This window comes from Carex rostrata, chromosome 3, assembly GCF_964058835.1.
Source record: "Carex rostrata chromosome 3, lpCarRost1.2, whole genome shotgun sequence".
Taxonomy (NCBI): Eukaryota; Viridiplantae; Streptophyta; class Magnoliopsida; order Poales; family Cyperaceae; genus Carex; species Carex rostrata.
In genome coordinates this window covers 6,440,047-6,459,482 of record NC_135920.1, presented here as the reverse complement: position 1 = coordinate 6,459,482, position 19,436 = coordinate 6,440,047, and positions in this window count along the sequence as shown.

The following is a 19,436-nucleotide window of genomic DNA, read 5'->3' as shown; positions in this document are numbered from 1 at the left end:
AAGTGAGTAACAATGGTGTGTCAAAACCCTAGGAATTAACATATCTTTTTTACTACTATATTTATCTTTTGATATGAAAATACGAAGTTGCACTTTGATCACCAACAACTCTCAAGATCTGATTTTGTCTAGCTCTTCAACGGGTCGTGATTTGATTGTTCAAGACAGATAACGTTATTCCCTGCAGATCAACACTCGATTATACTACTCAATAGGTTCATACGCTTGTGATCTGATCATAAGTACAAACAAGTTTATAAATTTAAAAGCATGACACGAAAACATCCATCAAGTTTTTCAGCGCTGTTGCCGGAGAGTAACGATTATTTATGCAAGGCCTCGCGAGAAGCCCTTGCATTTGACCATCAAATCCGATTTATTTGATTCGACTAGACTTTTTAATTTTCCTTTATTTTATTTTCTACTTTTCTTCTTTATTTATTTATTTATTTTTCTTTATTTTTCTTTTTCTAGATAAAATTTTACTTTTTCTTTTTTAGGATTTTCCACACTTGATGAATCGTCTTTATAAAGATCTGAAAGGATTGCATGTAAGAGAAGATTATTCACTTCAAATTCACGTAAGAGAAGATGGTAGTTGCATGATAACGCCAAAATATATAGCGAAAATCACAACTTTTTAGTACAGAAAATGGCAAAAATGAGTCTGCAAAGTACTCATTTTTTCGAATTATTTATCGCAAACGTGTTTTTAGGCTATTTTGGCAGGTTTTGGAGAAAGTTGCGAATTTAGGCTAAAAACAGAGCAAAAATGTCATATTTAGGCCAATTCTGAAGGAGGCGTCAAAATAAGGCAACACATGGAGTATGCAAACACCTTACACGATGTGCACAACATGTAACATAGCAAAATTCACTGAAATTTGGCTAAGTACAGTGCCCTGCAGCCTCAGCTATACCGCATGCGGTATAAAGGCTTATGCCATAGGGGCACACAGATTGGATCCGTGGACTGTCTAGTTTGGATTAAATCTCAGCCATTGGACAATAACCTTCTAGAAGGACGAATTTCCAGATGTGGCAGGCCTTGCTACGCTTTGAAGTCTATTTTTACAACTCTATTTTGGGAGAAATCCATGTTTAGATCTTCTAAATATGGCATGGGCCCCTAAATATGGCATGAATGCTATATTTGGTGCCCATGTTCTCCCATGATCTCCTTGACTCCACACGCATTAGGAAGTCTATATAAACCCCCTTGTATTCAAGATTAGTGTGCTTGTTTTAGTTGTGTAAGTCCATAATTTAGAGCAGAATACTGCGTTGCGTGTAATTTCTGGAGTTGGAAGAAGAAGAGGCGCTCGAAGTCCAAGGCGGAAGAAGGAGTCTTCTAAGGAAGATGTGTCTAGGTTCTAGGTTATGTCTTTCTTTTATTACTTCTTTTATTTTGTCATGGCTTTGAGTAGCTAAGCTCCTCCTCTCTAGGGATGGATGTAATGAATTCTAATTACTCTTTGCTATAATATTTATTTTTCTTTTATGTTTATTTGAGATTTCGTTACACTTAGAATGTTATCGAAATATATCATTGCATACATAATTTTGTCTACAGATGGTCTAGTGTCCTCCACATACTAATAGGTGTTATAAGTCATTGTACCTCGGTGTGAGAGGGGATACAAGTAAGTACTATAAACACTTCGGTTAACGAGGCCTGGTCACGGTTCAAAGGCTAGGGTTCGAACCCAGTGGGCTCCCTTGGTAGGATATAAATTAGATAACATCTCGAAGTATAATTAGGAATTTATTTATTACTTGTGATAAATAGGGTTTAGGGTTATTACTTAGCGAGTAATAGAGAAATATAATTAATTAGATTGGTGTCAGTGGTTTAATTACATTATATCCTATGATAATCTGAATTGTCCTCCATAAGCCGAGCTTAGAGTCAGAGAACTTTTTAAATATTCATAGAATCGAACCCAAGTAATCCATGGGGAATAATAGTGCCGGTATGCGGCTCTGTTTTGTGGGGTGGTCTATATCGCATGCGGCAGTGACAGAAGGCCGTAGGCGATGCCGTATGCAGTAGTGATAGTGCCGTATACGGGTAGACATGAGTACTATAAATATTGTATTGAGTTAATCAGAAGGAATTCATCCAAATCCCTAGAGGCTCCCTAAACTTGGTTTACAACAATTAGCATCACCACCTATCAATTTGCCAGACTAAACTGCAAAATCACCCTGTATTTATTATATTTTATTAAGTATACACGCAACCCAATTAAACCCAAGAACCTAGACTGGTGTTATTGTTATTAAACTACTAAGATCTATCTCTGTGGATCGACACTCGACACTACTACACGGTAGAATTATGCACTTGTAATCCGATAGAGTAGCATTAGGGTAACTAAGTATAAATTTATATATACTAAAAGTTAGTAGTACTCATTTAAAGTCATCATTGCAACTGTAATGCAACACTCCAATTGAAGGTCTTTGTAGTACTATAGCAATGTCTCCATATGCTAAGTGAAGTAGTTAGTTACGACCCTAATACAATACTCCAATTGAAGGCCTTTGTAGCACACTAGTAGTGTCTCTAGATAGCAAGAGAAGTGGGTGGTCGCAATCCAAATACAACAATTCAATTGAAGGTCTTTGCAACCCTCTAGAAGTGTCTCCAGATGACAATAGAAGAGGATAGTTGCAACCCTAATACAACACTCATATTGAAGGTGTTTGCAACACAATAGTAGTGTCTCCAGATAGCAAGAGACGAGGGTGGTTGCAACCCAAATACAACACTCCAATTGAAGGTGTTTGCAGCACACTAGTAGTGTCCACATTGCTAGAGAAGTGGGCCGTTGCAACCCTAATACAACACTCCAATTGAAGGTGTTTGCAACACACTAGCAGTGTCTCCAGGTGACAAGAGTAGAGGGTGGTTGCAACCCTAATACAACACTTCTATTGAAGGTGTTTGCAACACACTAATGACACTATTAGTGTCTCCAAATGGAAAGAGAAGAGGGTTGCAACCCTAATACAACATTCCAATTAAAGGTGTTTGCGACACTCTAGTAGTGTTTCCATATGACAAAAAAAGATGGTAGTTGCAACCCTAATACAACACTCCAATTGAAGGTCTTTGCAGCACTTTAGAAGTGTCTCGAGATAACAATAGAAGAGGGTAGTTGCAAATACAACACTCTTATTGAAGGTGTTTGCAGCACACTAATAGTGTCTTCATATGGAAAGAGAAGAGGGTGGTTGCAACCCTAATACAACATTCCAATTGAAGGTGTTTGCAACACTATAGTAGTGTCTCCAAATGACAAGAGAAGATGGTAGTTGCAATCCTAATACAATACTCTAATTGAAGGTCTTTAAAACAAAAAAGTAGCGTCTCTATATGACAAGAGAATAGGGTAGATGCAACCCCATTACAACACTCAAATTGAAGATGTTTGCAGCACTCTAATAGTGTCTCCATATGGTAAGAGAAGATGGTAGTTGCAACCCTAATACAACACTCCAATTGAAGGTCTTTGCAGCACATACTAGGAGTGTCTCCATATGGCAAAAGAAGAGGGTAATTGCAACCCAAATACAACACTCAAATTGAAAGTCTTTGGACCACTCTAGTAGTGCCTCCATATGGCAAGAGTAGAGGGTAATAGCAACCTTAATATAACACTCCAATTAAAATCATATGAAGCACACTATCTCCAGATGGAAAGAGAAATGGGTGGTCGCAACCCTAATACAACACTCCAATTGAAGGTCTTTGCAGCACTTTAGAAGTGTCCCTAAATGACAAGAGAATAGGGTAGTCACAACCCTAATACAACACTCCACTTGAAAGTCTTTGAAGCACTCTAGTAGTGTCTTGCAAATAGCAATAGAAGAGGGTTGTTGCTACACTCCAATTGAAGGTGTTTGCATTACTCTAGTATTGTTTCCATATGGAAAAAGAAAAAAGTACTTGCAACCTTAATACCACTCCAATTGATGGTCTTTGCAACGCTAATACCCTTGCCATTTGGAAACACTACTAGAGTGCTGCAAAGACCTTCAATTGAAGGTCATTGCAGCACACTAGTAGTGATCAAAAGATAAGAGGAAGAGGGTAGTTGTAGCCCAAGTAAAACATTCCAATTGAAGGTGTTCGGAGCACTCTAGTAGTGTCTCTGGATGGCAAGATAATGGAGCATTTACAACCCTAATGCAACACTCCAATTGATGGTGACTGGAGCACTCTAGTAGCATCTCTATATGGCAAGGGAATAGGGCATTTACAACCCTAATACAACACTTCAGTTGGAGGTGTTTGGAGCACTCTAGTAGTGTTTCCAGGTTGCAAGATAATAGTGCATTTACAACCCTAATAAAACACTCTAATTGAAACTGCTTGGAGCACTCTAGTAATGTCATATGGAAAGAGAAGAGGGTAGTTGCAACCCTAATGCAACACTCCAATTGAAAGTATTTGCGGCATTCTAGTAGTGTCTCCTGAGGGCAACATAAAAGGGTAGTTGTAATCCTAATAAAACACTCCAATTGAAACTGTTTGGAGCACTCTTGTAGTGTCTCTATAAGGCAAGATAATAGGGCATTTAGAACCCTAATACAACACTCTCCAATTGAAGGTGTTTGGAGCACTCTAGTAATGTCTATATATGGCAAGAGAAGAGGGTAGTTGCAAACCTAATACAACACTCCAGTTGAAAGTCTTTGCCGCACTCTAGTAGTGTCTCTAGATGGCAACATAAGAGGGTAGTTGTAACCCTAATAAAACACTCCAATTGAAGGTGTTTGGAGCTCTATAGTAGTGTCTCAAGATGGAAAGATAATATGACATTTATAACCCTAATACAACACTCCAGTTGAATGTATTTGGAGCACTCTAGTAGTGTCTCCAGATGGCAAGATAATAGGACATTTAGATACCTAATACAACACTCCAATTGAAATTGTTTGGACCACTCAAGTAGTGTCTCCAGATGGCATGATAATAAGACATTTACAACCCTAATACAACACTCCAATTGGAAGTCTCTATATGGAAAAATAATAGGGCATTTAGAACTCTAATACAACACACCAATTGAAGGTGTTTGGAGCACTTTGGTAATGTCTCTATATGGCAAGAGAAGAGGGTACTTGCAACCCTAATACAACACTCCAATTGAATGTGTTTGCAACACTATAATAGTGTCTTCAGATGGCAACATAAGAAGGTAGTTGTAACCCTAATACAACACTCCAATTGAAGGTGTTTGGAGCAGTCTAGTAGTGTCTCTACATGACAGGATAATAGGACATTTAAAACCCTAATACAACACTCCAATTGAAGTTGTTCAGAGCACTCTAGTTGTGTCTCTATATGACAAGATAATAGGATATTTCCACCCTAATACATCACTCCAATTGAAAGTGTTTGGAGCACTCTAGTAGCGTCTCTATATGGCAAGATAATAATACATTTACAACATAAGAGGGTAGTTGTAACAACCCTAAGAAAATAAACCAACTAAAGGTGTTTGGAGTACTCTAGTAAAGTCTCTTCATGGCAAGATAATAGGGTATTTACATCCATAATGCAACACTCCAATTAATGATTTTGGGAGCACTCTAGTAGAGTCTATACGACAAGATAATAGGACATTTAGAACCCTAATACAACACTCTCCAATTAAAGGTGTTTGGAGCACCCTAGTAATGTATATATATGGCAACATAAGAAGGTAGTTGTAACCCTAATACAACACTCCAGATGAAAGTCTTTGCCGCACTAATACAACACTCCAATTGAAGGTGTTTGGAGCACTCTAGTAGTGTCTTCAGATGGCAACATAAGAAGGTAGTTGTAACCCTAATACAACACTCCAATTGAAGGTGTTTGGAGCACTCTAGTAGTGTCTCTATATGAAAAGATAATCGGGTATTTACAACCCTAATACATCACTCCAATTGAAAGTGTTTGGAGCACTCAAGTAGCGTCTCCAGATGGCAAGAAAATAATACATTTAAAACATAAGAGTACTCTAGTTGTGTCTCTGCAAGATAATATGGTATTTACAATCGTAATACTACACTCCAATTGAAGGTGTTTGGAGCACTCTAGTAGTGCCCCCAGATGGCAAGATAATATGGTATTTACAACCTACAACACTCCAATTGAAGGTGTTTGGAGCACCCCAGTAGTGTCCCTCTATGGAAAAATAATATGGCATTTACAACCCTAATACAACACTCTAATTGTAGGTCTTTGCAGCACTCTAGTAGTGCCTCCATATGGAATGAGAAAATGCAAGTAGAAACCCTAATATTGCACTACAATAGGTGTTTGGAGCACTCTATTAGTTTCTCTATATGGTAAGATAATAGCGCATTACAACCCTAATACTATACTCCAATTGAAGGTGTCTGGAGCACTCAACTAGTGTCTCTAGATGGCAAGATAATAGGTCATTTACAATCCAAATACAACACTCCAACTGAAGGTGTCTGGAGTAATCTAGTAGTGTCTCTATATGGCAAGAGAAGAGGGTAGTTGCAACGCTAATACAACACTCCAATTGAAAGTCTTTGCAGAACTCTAATAGTGTCTCTAGATGGCAAATTAAGAGGGTAGTTGTAACCCTTCTAAAACACTTCAATTGAAGTTGTTTGGAGAACTCTAGTAGTGTCTCTAGATGGCAAGATAATAGGGAATTTACAACCCTAATACAACACTCCAATTGAAGGTGTTTGGAGAACCCTAGTAGTGTCCCTCAATGGCAAGATAATAGGGCATTTACAACCCTAATACAATAATCTAATTGTAGGTGTTTGGACCACTCTAATAGTGTCTTTATATGGCAAAATAATAGGGCATTTACAACCCTAATATAACACTCCAATTGAAGGTGTTTAGAGCACTCTAGTAGTTTCTCCAGATCACAATATAATAGGGCATTTACAACTCTAATACAACACTTCAATTGATGGTGTTTGGAACACTCTAGTAGTGTCTATATGGCAAGATAATACGGCATTTGGCAATTTAATACAGCATTCGAATTGAAGGTGTTTGGAGCACTCTAGTAATGTCTCTATATTGCAAGAGAAAAGGGTATTTGCGACTCTAATACAACATTCTAATTGAATGCTTTTGCAGCACTCTAATACTGTCTACAGGTGGAAACATAAGAAGGTAGTTGTAACCCTAATAAAACACTCCAATTGACGGTGTTTGGAGAACTCTAGTAGTGTCTCCATATGGCAACATAATAGGGCATTTACAACCCTAATACAACACACCAATTGAAGGTCTATGGAGCACCATAGTAGTGTCTCTATATGGCAATATAATAGGGTATTTACAACCCTAACACAACACTCCAATTGAAGGTGTTTTTGTAGCACTCTAGTAGTGTCTCTATATGGAAAGCGAAGAGGGCATTTACAACCCTAATACAACACTCCAGTTGGAGGTGTTTGGAGGACTCTAGTAATGTCTCAAGATGGCAATATAATAGGGCAATTACAACCCTAATACAACACTACAATTGATGGTGTTTGGAGCAATCTAGTAGTGTTCCTATATGGAAAGATAATAGTGCATTTTACAATCCTAATACAATACACCAATTGAAATTGTTTGGAGCACTCTAGAAGTGTCTCTATATGGAAAGATAATAGGGCATTTACAACTTTAATACAACACTCCAATTGAAGGTGTTTGGAGCACTCTAGTAGTGTCTCCAAATGGAAAGATAACAGGGCATTTACAACCCTAATACAACACTCTAATTGAAGGTGTTTGGAGCACTCAAGTAGTGTCTCAAGATGACAAGATAATGAGGATTCACAACCCTATTACGACACTCCAATTGAAGGTGGTTGGAGCACTCCCGTAGTGTCTCTATATGGCGCGATAATAGGGCTTGTAGAACCCTAATATAACACTTATATCGAAGCTGCTTTGAGCACTCTAGTACATTCACTATATAGCAAGAGAAGAGGGTAGTTGCAACCCTAATACAACACTCCAATTGAAAGTCTTTGCGGCACATTAGTAGTGTCTCCTTAGAGCAACATAAAAGGGTAATTGTAATCCTAATAAAACTCTCCAATTGAAGCTGTTTGGATCACTCTTGTAGTGTCTCTATAAGGCAAGATAATAGGGCATTTAGAACCCTAATACAACACTCTCTAATTGAAGGTGTTTGGAGCACCCTAGTAATGTCTATATATGGCAACATAAGAAGGTAGTTGTAACCCTAATACAACACTCCAGTTGAAAGTCTTTGCCGCACTAATACAACACTCCAATTGAAAGTGTTTGGAGCACTCTAGTAGTGTCTTCAGATGACAACATAAGAAGGTAGTTGTAACTAATACAACACTCCAATTGAAGGTGTTTGGAGCACTCAAGTAGTGTCTCTATATGAAAAGATAATAGGGTATTTACAACCCTAATACATCACTCCAATTGAAAGTGTTTGGAGCACTCAAGTAGCGTCTCCAGATGGCAAGAAAATAATACATTTAAAACATAAGAGTACTCTAGTTGTGTCTCTGCAAGATAATATGGTATTTACAATCGTAATACTACACTCCAATTGAAGGTGTTTGGAGCACTCTAGTAGTGCCCCCAGATGGCAAGATAAGAAAGTGTTTGGAGCACCCTAGTAATGTCTATATATGGCAACATAAGAAGGTAGTTGTAACCCTAATACAACACTCCAGTTGAAAGTCTTTGCCGCACTAATACAACACTCCAATTGAAAGTGTTTGGAGCACTCTAGTAGTGTCTTCAGATGACAACATAAGAAGGTAGTAACCCTAATACAACACTCCAATTGAAGGTGTTTGGAGCACTCTAGTAGTGTCTCTACATGGCAGGATAATATGACATTTACAACCCTAATACAACACTCCAATTGAAGTTGTTCAGAGTACTCTAGTTGTGTCTCTGCAAGATAATATGGTATTTACAATCATAATACTACACTCCAATTGAAGGTGTTTGGAGCACTCTAATAGTGTATTTACAACCTTAATACATCACTCCAATTGAAAGTGTTTGGAGCAATCTAGTAGCGTCTCCAGGTGACAAGAAAATAATACATTTAAAACATAAGAGGGTAGTTGTAACAACACTAAGAAAACAACCCAACTGAAGGTGTTTCGAGCACTCTAGTAAAGTCTCTTCGTGGCAAGATAATAGGGTATTTACATCCATAATGCAACACTCCAATTGATTGTTTTGGGAGCACTCTAGTAGAGTCTCTATACGGCAAAATAATAGGGCATTTATATCGATAATACAACACTCCAAGGTGTTTGGAGCACTATACTAGTGTCTCCATATGGCAAGATAATAGGGCATTTACAACCCTAATACAACACTCCAATTGAAGGTGTTTGGAGCACCCTAGTAGTGTCCCTCAATGGAAAAATAATAGGGCATTTACAACCCTAATACAACACTCTAATTGTAGGTCTTTGCAGCACTCTAATACTGCCTCCATATGGAATGAGAAAACAGAAGCAGCCTAATGCACTCCAATTGAAGGTGTCTGAAGCACTCTAATAGTGTCTCCAGATGGTAACTTAAGAGGGTAGTTGTAACCTTAATAAAACACTTCAATTGAAGGTGTTTTGAAAACTATAGTAGTGTCTCCATATGGCAAGATAATAGGGCATTTACAAACCAAATACAACACTCCAATTGCAGATTTTTGGAGCACTCTAGTAGTGGCAAGATAATAGTGCATTTACAACCCTAATATAACACTCCAATTGAAGATCTTCGGAGTATTCTAGTAGTGTCCATCAATGATAAGATAATTGTGCATTTAGAACCCTAATACAAGACTCCAATTGAAGGTATTTCGAGCACTCTAGTAGTGTCTCAAGATGGAAAGATAAGAGAGCATTTACAACCCTAATACAACACTTTAGTTGAAGGTATTTGAAGCACTCTAGTAGGGCCTCCAGATGGCAAGATAATAGGACATTTACAACCCTGATACAACACTCCAATTGAAGGTGTTTTGAGCACCCCAGTAGTGTCCCTCTATGGCAAAATAATAGGGCATTTACAACCCTAATACAACACTCTAAATGTAGGTCTTTGCAGCACTCTAGTAGTGCCTCCATATGGAATGAGAAAAGGGAAATAGAAACCCTAATATAGCACTCCAATTGAAGATGTTTGAAGCACTCTAGTAATGTCTCCAGATGGTAACATAAAAGGGTAGTTGTAACCCTAATAAAACACTTCAATTGAAGATGTTTTGAGAACTCTACTAGTGTCTCCACATGGCAAGATAATAGGACATTTACAAACCAAATACAACACTCCAATTGCAGATTTTTTGGAGCATTCTAGTAGTGGCAAGATAACAGGGTATTTACAGCCCTAATACAACACTCCAATTGATAGTGTTTGGAGCACTCTAGTAGTGTCTCCAGATGGCAAGATAATACGACATTTACAACCCTTATAACACTCCAATTGATGGTGACTGGAGCACCCTAGTAGTGTCTCTATATGGCAATAGAAGAGGGTTTTTACAACCCTAATACAACACTTCAGTTGGAGGTGTTTGGAGCACTCTATTAGTGTCTCCAGGTTGCAAGATAATAGTGCATTTACAACCCTAATATAACACTCCAATTGAAGGTGTTCGGAGCATTCTAGTAGTGTCCATCAATGATAAGATAATTGTGCATTTACAAATACAAGACTCCAATTGAAGGTATTTGGAGCACTCTAGTAGTGTCTCAAGATGGAAAGATAATATGACATTTACAACCCCAATATAACACTTCAGTTGAAGGTATTTGAAGCACTCTAGTAGTGCCCCCAGATGGCAGGATAATAGGGTATTTACAACCTACAACACTCCAATTGAAGGTGTTTGGAGCACCCCAGTAGTGTCCCTCTATGGCAAAATAATATGGCATTTACAACCCTAATACAACACTTTAATTGTAGGTCTTTGCAGCACTCTAGTAGTGCCTCCATATGGAATGAGAAAAGGGAAATAAAAACCCTAATATAGCACTCCAATTGAAGGTGTTTGAAGCACTCTAGTAGTGTCTCCAGATGGTAACATAAGAGGGTAGTTGTAACCCTAATAAAACACTTCAATTGAAGATGTTTTGAGAACTCTACTAGTGTCTCCACATGGCAAGATAATAGGACATTTACAAACCAAATACAACACTCCAATTGCAGATTTTTGGAGCATTCTAGTAGTGGCAAGATAACAGGGTATTTAAAGCCCTAATACAACACTCCAATTGATAGTGTTTGGAGCACTCTAGTAGTGTCTCTAGATGGCAAGATAATACGACATTTACAACCCTTATAACACTCCAATTGATGGTGACTGGAGCACCCTAGTAGTGTCTCTATATGGCAATAGACTTTTACAACCCTAATACAACACTTCAGTTGGAGGTGTTTGGAGCACTCTATTAGTGTCTCCAAGTTGCAAGATAATAGTGCATTTACAACCCTAATATAACACTACAATTGAAGGTGTTCGGAGCATTCTAGTAGTGTCCATCAATGATAAGATAAATTGTGCATTTACAAATACAAGACTCCAATTGAAGGTATTTGGAGCACTCTAGTAGTGTCTCAAGATGGAAAGATAATATGGCATTTACAACCCCAATACAACACTTCAGTTGAAGGTATTTGAAGCACTCTAATAGTGCCCCCAGATGGCAGGATAATAGGGTATTTACAACCTACAACACTCCAATTGAAGGTGTTTGGAGCACCCCAGTAGTGTCCCTCTATGGCAAAATAATATGGCATTTACAACCCTAATACAACACTTTAATTGTAGGTCTTTGCAGCACTCTAGTAGTGCCTCCATATGGAATGAGAAAAGGTAAATAGAAACCCTAATATAGCACTCCAATTGAAGGTGTTTGAAGCACTCTAGTAGTTTCTCTATATGGTAAGATAATAGCGCATTTACAACCCTAATACTACACTCCAATTGGAGGTGTCTGGAGCACTCAACTAGTGTCTCTATATGGCAAGATAATAGGTCATTTACAATCCAAATGCAACACTCCAACTGAAGGTGTCTGGAGTAATCTAGTAGTGTCCCTATATGGCAAGATAATACGACATTTACAACCTTAATACAACACCCCAATTGAAGCTATTCGAAGTACTCTAGAAATGTCTCTATATGGCAAGAGAAGAGGGTAGTTGCAACGCTAATACAACACTCCAATTGAAAGTCTTTGCGGCACATTAGTAGTGTCTCCTTAGAGCAACATAAAAGGGTAATTGTAATCCTAATAAAACTCTCCAATTGAAGCTGTTTGGATCACTCTTGTAGTGTCTCTAGATGGCAAGATAATAGGACCTTTACAACCCTAATACAACACTCCAATTGAAGGTGTTTGGAGAACCCTAGTAGTGTCCCTCAATGGCAATATAATAGGGCATTTACAACCCTAATATAATACTCTAATTGTAGGTGTTTGAACACGCTAATAGTGTCTTTATATGGCAAAATAATAGGGCATTTACAACCCTAATATAACACTCCAATTGAAGGGGTTTAGAGCACTCTAGTAGTTTCTCCAGATCACAAGATAATAGGGCATTTACAACCCTAATACAACACTTCAATTGATGGTGTTTGGAGCACTCTAGTAGTGTCTATATGGCAAGATAATACGGCATTTGGAAATTTAATACAACATTCGAATTGAAGGTGTTTGGAGCACTCTAGTAATGTCTACAGGTGGAAACATAAGAAGGTAGTTGTGACCCTAAAAAACAGGGCACTTACAACCCTAATACAACACACCAATTGAAGGTCTATGGAGCACTCTAGTAGTGTCTCTATATGACAAGATAATATGGTATTTACAAATACATCACTCCAATTGAAAGTGTTTGGAGCACTCTAGTAGCGTCTCCAGATAGCAAGATAATAATACATTTAAAATATAAGAGGGTAGTTGTAACAACCCTAAGAAAACAACCCAACTGAAGGTGTTTCGAGCATTCTAGTAAAGTCTCTTCGTGGCAAGATAATAGGGTATTTACATCCATAATGCAACACTCCAATTGATGGTTTTGGGAGCACTCTAGTAGAGTCTCTATACGGCAAAATAATAGGGCATTTATATCGATAATACAAGACTCCAAGGTGTTTGGAGCACTATACTAGTGTCTCCGTATGGTAAGATAATAGGGCATTTACAACCCTAATACAACACTCCAATTGAAGGTGTTTGGAGCACCCTAGTAGTGCCCCTCAATGGCAGAATAATAGGGCATTTACAACCCTAATACAACACTCTAATTGTAGGTCTTTGCAGCATTCTAGTACTGCCTCCATATGGAATGAGAAAAGGGAAGTAGAAACCCTAATATAGCACTCCAATTGAAGGTGTTTGAAGCACTCTAGTAGTGTCTCCAGATGGTAACATAAGAGGGTAGTTGTAAAATAAAACACTTCAATTGAAGGTGTTTTGAGAACTCTAGTTGTGTCTCCACATGGCAAGATAATAGGGCATTTAAAAACCAAATACAACACTCCAATTGCAGATTTTTGGAGCACTCTAGTAGTGGCATGATAATAGTGCATTTACAACCCTAATATAACACTCCAATTGAAGGTGTTCGGAGCATTTTAGTAGTGTCCATCAATGAGAAGATAATTGTGCATTTAAAATCCTAATACAAGACTCCAATTGAAGGTATTTGGAGCACTCTAGTAGCGTCTCAAGATGGAAAGATAATAGGGCATTTACAACCCTAATACAACACTTCAGTTGTATTTGTAGCACTCTAGTAGTGCCTCCAGATGGCAAGATAATAGGGCATTTACAACCCTGATACAACACTCCAATTGAAGGTGTTTGGAGCACTCCAGTAGTGTCCCTCTATGGCAATACAATCCAAATACAACACTCCAACTGAAGGTGTTTGGAGTAGTGTCTCTATATGGCAAGAGAAGAGGGTAGTTGCAACGCTAATACAACACTCCAATTGAAAGTCTTTGTAGCACTCTAATAGTGTCTCTAAATAGCAACTTAAGAGGGTAGTTGTAACCCTAATTAAACACTCCAATTGAAGGTGTTTGGAGTAGTGTCTCTAGATGGCAAGATAATAGGGCATTTGCATCCTTAATACAACACTCCAATTGAAGGTGTTTGGAGAACCCTAGTAGTGTCCCTCAATGGCAAGATAATAGGGCATTTACAACGCTAATACAATACTTTAATTGTAGGTGTTTGGACCACTCTAATAGTGTCTTTATATGGCAAGATAATAGGGCATTTACAACCCTAATATAACACTCCAATTGAAAGGGGTTTAGAGCACTCCAGTAGTTTTTCCAGATGACAAGATAATAGGGCATTTACAACCCTAATACAACACTTCAATTGATGGTGTTTCGAGCACTCTAGTAGTGTCTCTATATGGCAAGATAATACGGCATTTGGCAATTTAATACAACATTCGAATTGATGGTGTTTGGAGCACTATAGTAATGTCTCTGTATGGCAAGAGAAGAAGAGGGTAGCTGCGACTCTAATACAACATTCTAATTGAATGCTTTTGCAGCACTCTAATACTGTCTACAGGTGGAAACATAAGATGGTAGTTGTAACCCTAATAAATATTTCAATTGACGGTGTTTGGAGAACTCTAGTAGTGTCTCTATATGGCAACATAATAGGGCGTTTACAACCCTAATACAACACACCAATTGAAGGTCTATGGAGCACTCTAGTAGTGTCTCTATATGGCAAGATAATAGGGTATTTACAACCCTAATACAACACTCCAATTGAAGGTGTTTTTGTAGCACTCTAGTAGTGTCTCTATATGGAAAGAGAAGAGGGCATTTACAACCCTAATACAACACTCCAGTTGGAGGTGTTTGGAGAACTCTAGTAATGTCTCAAGATGGCAATATAATAGGGCAATTACAACCCTAATACAACACTACAATTGATGGTGTTTGGAGCACTCTAGTAGTGTTCCTATTAGGGCTGTCAAAAAAGCTCGCGGCTCGTGGCTCGCCTCTAGCTCGCTCGCTAACAGCTCACTCGGTAGTGGACCGAGCTGTTAACGAGCCAGCTCGGCTCGTTAAGCTACAGTGAATTTAGGGTTTAGTCCCGTATAATTTCAAGTCCAGTCCCATTTTTAAAGGCGCAATTATGCAAAATTGATATATTTTTGATTTGGGAAGAAATGATATGGCTTTAGTTGCTTGAAGATGTGCCTGCTGGACAATTTCTTAAATTTTTTGAATGAGATTTCTTATTTTTTTATTTTTGAATTTGTATAATAACAGCCCAATAAAGCCCAACGAGCCAGCTCGTCAGCTCGAGCTGGCTTGTCACAAGCTGAGCCAGGAGTTTTGGCTCGGGTGACCTAGGTCCAGCTCGCTCGGTCCAGGCTCGGGCCAAAATAAACGAGCTGAGCTAAGGCCCAGCTCGGCCCGAGCCAGCTCGTTTACAGCCCTAGTTCCTATATGGAAAGATAATAGTGCATTTTACAATCCTAATACAATACTCCAATTGAAAGTGTTTGGAGCACTCTAGAAGTGTCTTTATATGGAAAGATAATAGGGCATTTACAACCTTAATACAACACTCCAATTGAAGGTGTTTGGAGCACTCTACTAGTGTCTCCAGTTGGAAAGATAATAGGACATTTACAACCCTAATACAACACTCTAATTGAAGGTGTTTGGAGCACTCAAGTAATGTCTTTATATGGCAAGAGTAAAGCGTAGTTGCAACCCTAATACAACACTCCAATTGAAAGTCTTTGCAGTACCATAGTAGTGTCTCCAGATGGCAACATAAGAGGGTAGTTGTAACCCTAATAAAACAATCAAATTGAATGTTTTAGAGCACCCTAGTAGTGTCTACAGATGGTAAGATAATTGGGCATTTACAACTCTAATACAACACTCCAATTAATGGTGTTTGGAGCACTCTAGTATAGAGTCTCTATATGGTAAGATAATAGGGCATCTACACCCACAATGCAACATGCCATATGGCAAGATAATATGGCATTTACAACCCAAATACAATAGTCCAATTGAAGGTGTCTGGACCACTCTTGTTGTGTCTTCAGATGGCAAGATAATTGGTAGGATAATAGGACATTTACAACCCTAATACAACACTCCAATTGAAGTTGTTCAGAGCACTCTAGTTGTCTCTGCAAGATAATATGGTATTTACAATCGTAATACTACACTCCAATTGAAGGTGTTTGGAGCACTCTAGTAGTGTATCTATATGACAAGATAATATGGTATTTACAAATACATCACTCCAATTGAAAGTGTTTGGAGCATTCTAGTAGCGTCTCCAGATGGCAAGATAATAATACATTTACAACATAAGAGGGTAGTTGTAACAACCCTAAGAAAATAACCCAACTGAAGGTGTTTGGAGCACTCTAGTAAAGTCTCTTCATGGCAAGATAATAGAGTATTTACATCCATAATGCAACACTCCAATTGATGGTTTTGGGAGCACTCTAGTAGAGTCTCTATACGGCAAAATAATAGGGCATTTATATCAATAATACAACACTCCAACTGCAGGTGTTTGGAGCACTATTCTAGTGTACAACCCTAATACAACACTCCAATTGAAGGTGTTTGGAGCACTCTAGTAGTGTCCCTCAATGGCGAAATAATATGGCATTTACAACACTAATACAACACTCTAATTGTAGGTCTTTGCAGCACTCAAGTACTGCCTCCATATGGAATGAGAAAAGGGAAGTAGAAACCCTAATATAGCACTCCAATTGAAGGTGTTTGGATCACTCTTGTAGTGTCTCTAGATAGTAACATAAGAGGGTAGTTGTAACCCTAATAAAACACTTCAATTGAAGGTGTTTTGAGAACTCTAGTGTCTCCACTTGGCAAGATAATAGGGCATTTACAAACCAAATACAACACTCTATTTGCATATTTTTGGAGCACTCTAGTAGTGGCAAGATAACAGGGTATTTACAACCCTAATACAATACTCCAATTGATGGTGTTTGGAGCACTCTAGTAGTGTCTCCATATGGCAAGATAATAGGGCATTTACAACCCTTATAATACTCCAATTGATGGTGACTGGAGCACTCTAGTAGTGTCTCTGTATGGCAAGAGAAGAGGGCATTTACAACCCTAATACAACATTTCAGTTGGAGGTGTTTGGAGCATTCTAGTAGTGTCTCAAGGTTGCAAGATAATAGTGCATTTACCACCCTAATATAACACTCCAATTAAAGGTGTTCGGAGCATTCTAGTATTGTCCCTCAATGACAAGATAATATGGCACTTACAACCCTAATACAGTACTCTAATTGTAGGTGTTTGGACCACTCTAATAGTGTCTCTATATGGCAAAATAATAGGGCATTTACAACCCTAATATAACACTCCATTTGAATGTCTTTGCAGTACCCTACTAGTGTTTCCAGATGGCAACATAAGAGGGTAGTTGTAACCCTAATAAAACAATCCAATTTAAGGTTTTAGAGTACCCTAGTAGTGTCTCTAGATGACACAATAATTGGGTATTTACAACCCTAATACAAGACAGCAATTGATGGTGTGTAGAACTCTAGTAGAGTCTCTATATGGAAAGATAATAAGGCATTTACATCCACAATGCAACACTCTAATTGAAGGTGTTTGGTGCACTGTAGTAGTGTCTTCATATGGCAGGATAATAGGACATTTACAACCCGAATACAACACTTTAATTGAAGGTGTTTGGACCACTCTTCGGCAAGATCCTGGTAGGTCGGAGCATTTTTACTGGGAATGCCCCGATCATGATTTACTTGCGCGGAAGAATAAATCGCACTACCTCGACTTACGATTCCCGCAGTTTTTGTTGTTGTCTAGAAGCGACATCACACACGACTTTTTGCTAAGCGTGAGAATCGTAATGAATGTAGGATATAACAATAGTATCTCTTGTTGTAGGCTAATATGAATCTTACCCGATGTAAGATGAAAGTTTTAATATATGACGTGTCCTATCTTTTATATGATTATAACTTTTCACCCGATCTCGGGAGCCTTTTCCCATCATCTTATACCAATAGCGACTATCGCTTGTCTTTTTATAAGTGCATTTTCTCCTCGAAACTGCTCAAAGTTAATTTTCCCACAAATAAATCTTCAAAGACGTTAACCATTATATTACTATGTGACACCTTTCAATCGAGAACATCATATTGCCTCGCCTTGTTGAACTTCAGTTTTTCCTTATTATTCATGTTAGAACTCACTCGTAAATCGTCAGTAAAAACACAACGTTAATTGTTGGCTGACAATCTCGGCTTTAAATAGGCGAATCAATAAATCACTAAAGGATATCGGCCAAGTGCATGTCGGTAAGACAAAACATTGCACAGGGTGTCTGGTCAATCCGAAATGCATCCTACAAGATGTCTTCCAGCTTCGGGAGCTCATGATAGGGCCATGTGTCCAAGGCCCTTATAAAACCAACCTTGGGTCACAAATGGTAACTTGGGTTAAAAACTACCTTGATAAAATCAACTCAAGAACAAACAAAAGGCCCAGGATGGAATAAATATAGACAGTCTAGTTACATGGCCCAACCCAAGATGGGAGCATCCTGATCTAAGGCCTGGCCCAGAGTTGGCTTAGGATCACCTCTAGTAGTCGCTCGTATAGGGCGGGTGCGACGTAGTCACCGCTTTTTATGCGGATGTCATCGCTCATTATACGACCCCCGCATTATGCATATGTGAGTGTCACTGCATTCCACGCAAGCCTGGTCACTCGTATGCGATCCCCTCTGACATTTCTGGCAACGTGGGATGTCAGAACTAGAGAAGGCTATTTAAGGTGAACAGTTACATTGAATCGGGACTGACACTTTCACTACTCGAGAGTCGAGACATAACACAGGGTAGAGTCATAGTGTCTCACAATTCCCATCGAGTTCTTAATCTCGACTTATACAACTCGGACTGTCCTATCGGGACGGGACGCCACACACACACGTACACGTCCAGTTATAAAACCCATTACGGACCTCGAGTCTTACCTCGACAAAGGCCGTATCAGTAGGTGTAACCCTAATACAACACTCCATTTGAAGGTCTTTGAAACACACTAGTAGTGTGTCCATATGGAAAGATAATAGGGTAGATGCAACCTTAATACAACACTTCAATTGAAGGTCTTTGCAGCACACTAGTAGTGTCTTCATATGGCAAGAGAAGAGTGTAATTGTCATTCTAATACAACACTCCAATTGAAGGCATTTGTAGCACTCTAGTAGTGCCTCCATATGGCAAGAGAAGGTGGTAATAACAATCCCAATACAATACTCCAATTGAAGGTCTTTGCAGCACTCTAGTAGTGTCTCCATATTGCAAGAGAATAGGGTAATAGCAACCCTAATAAACA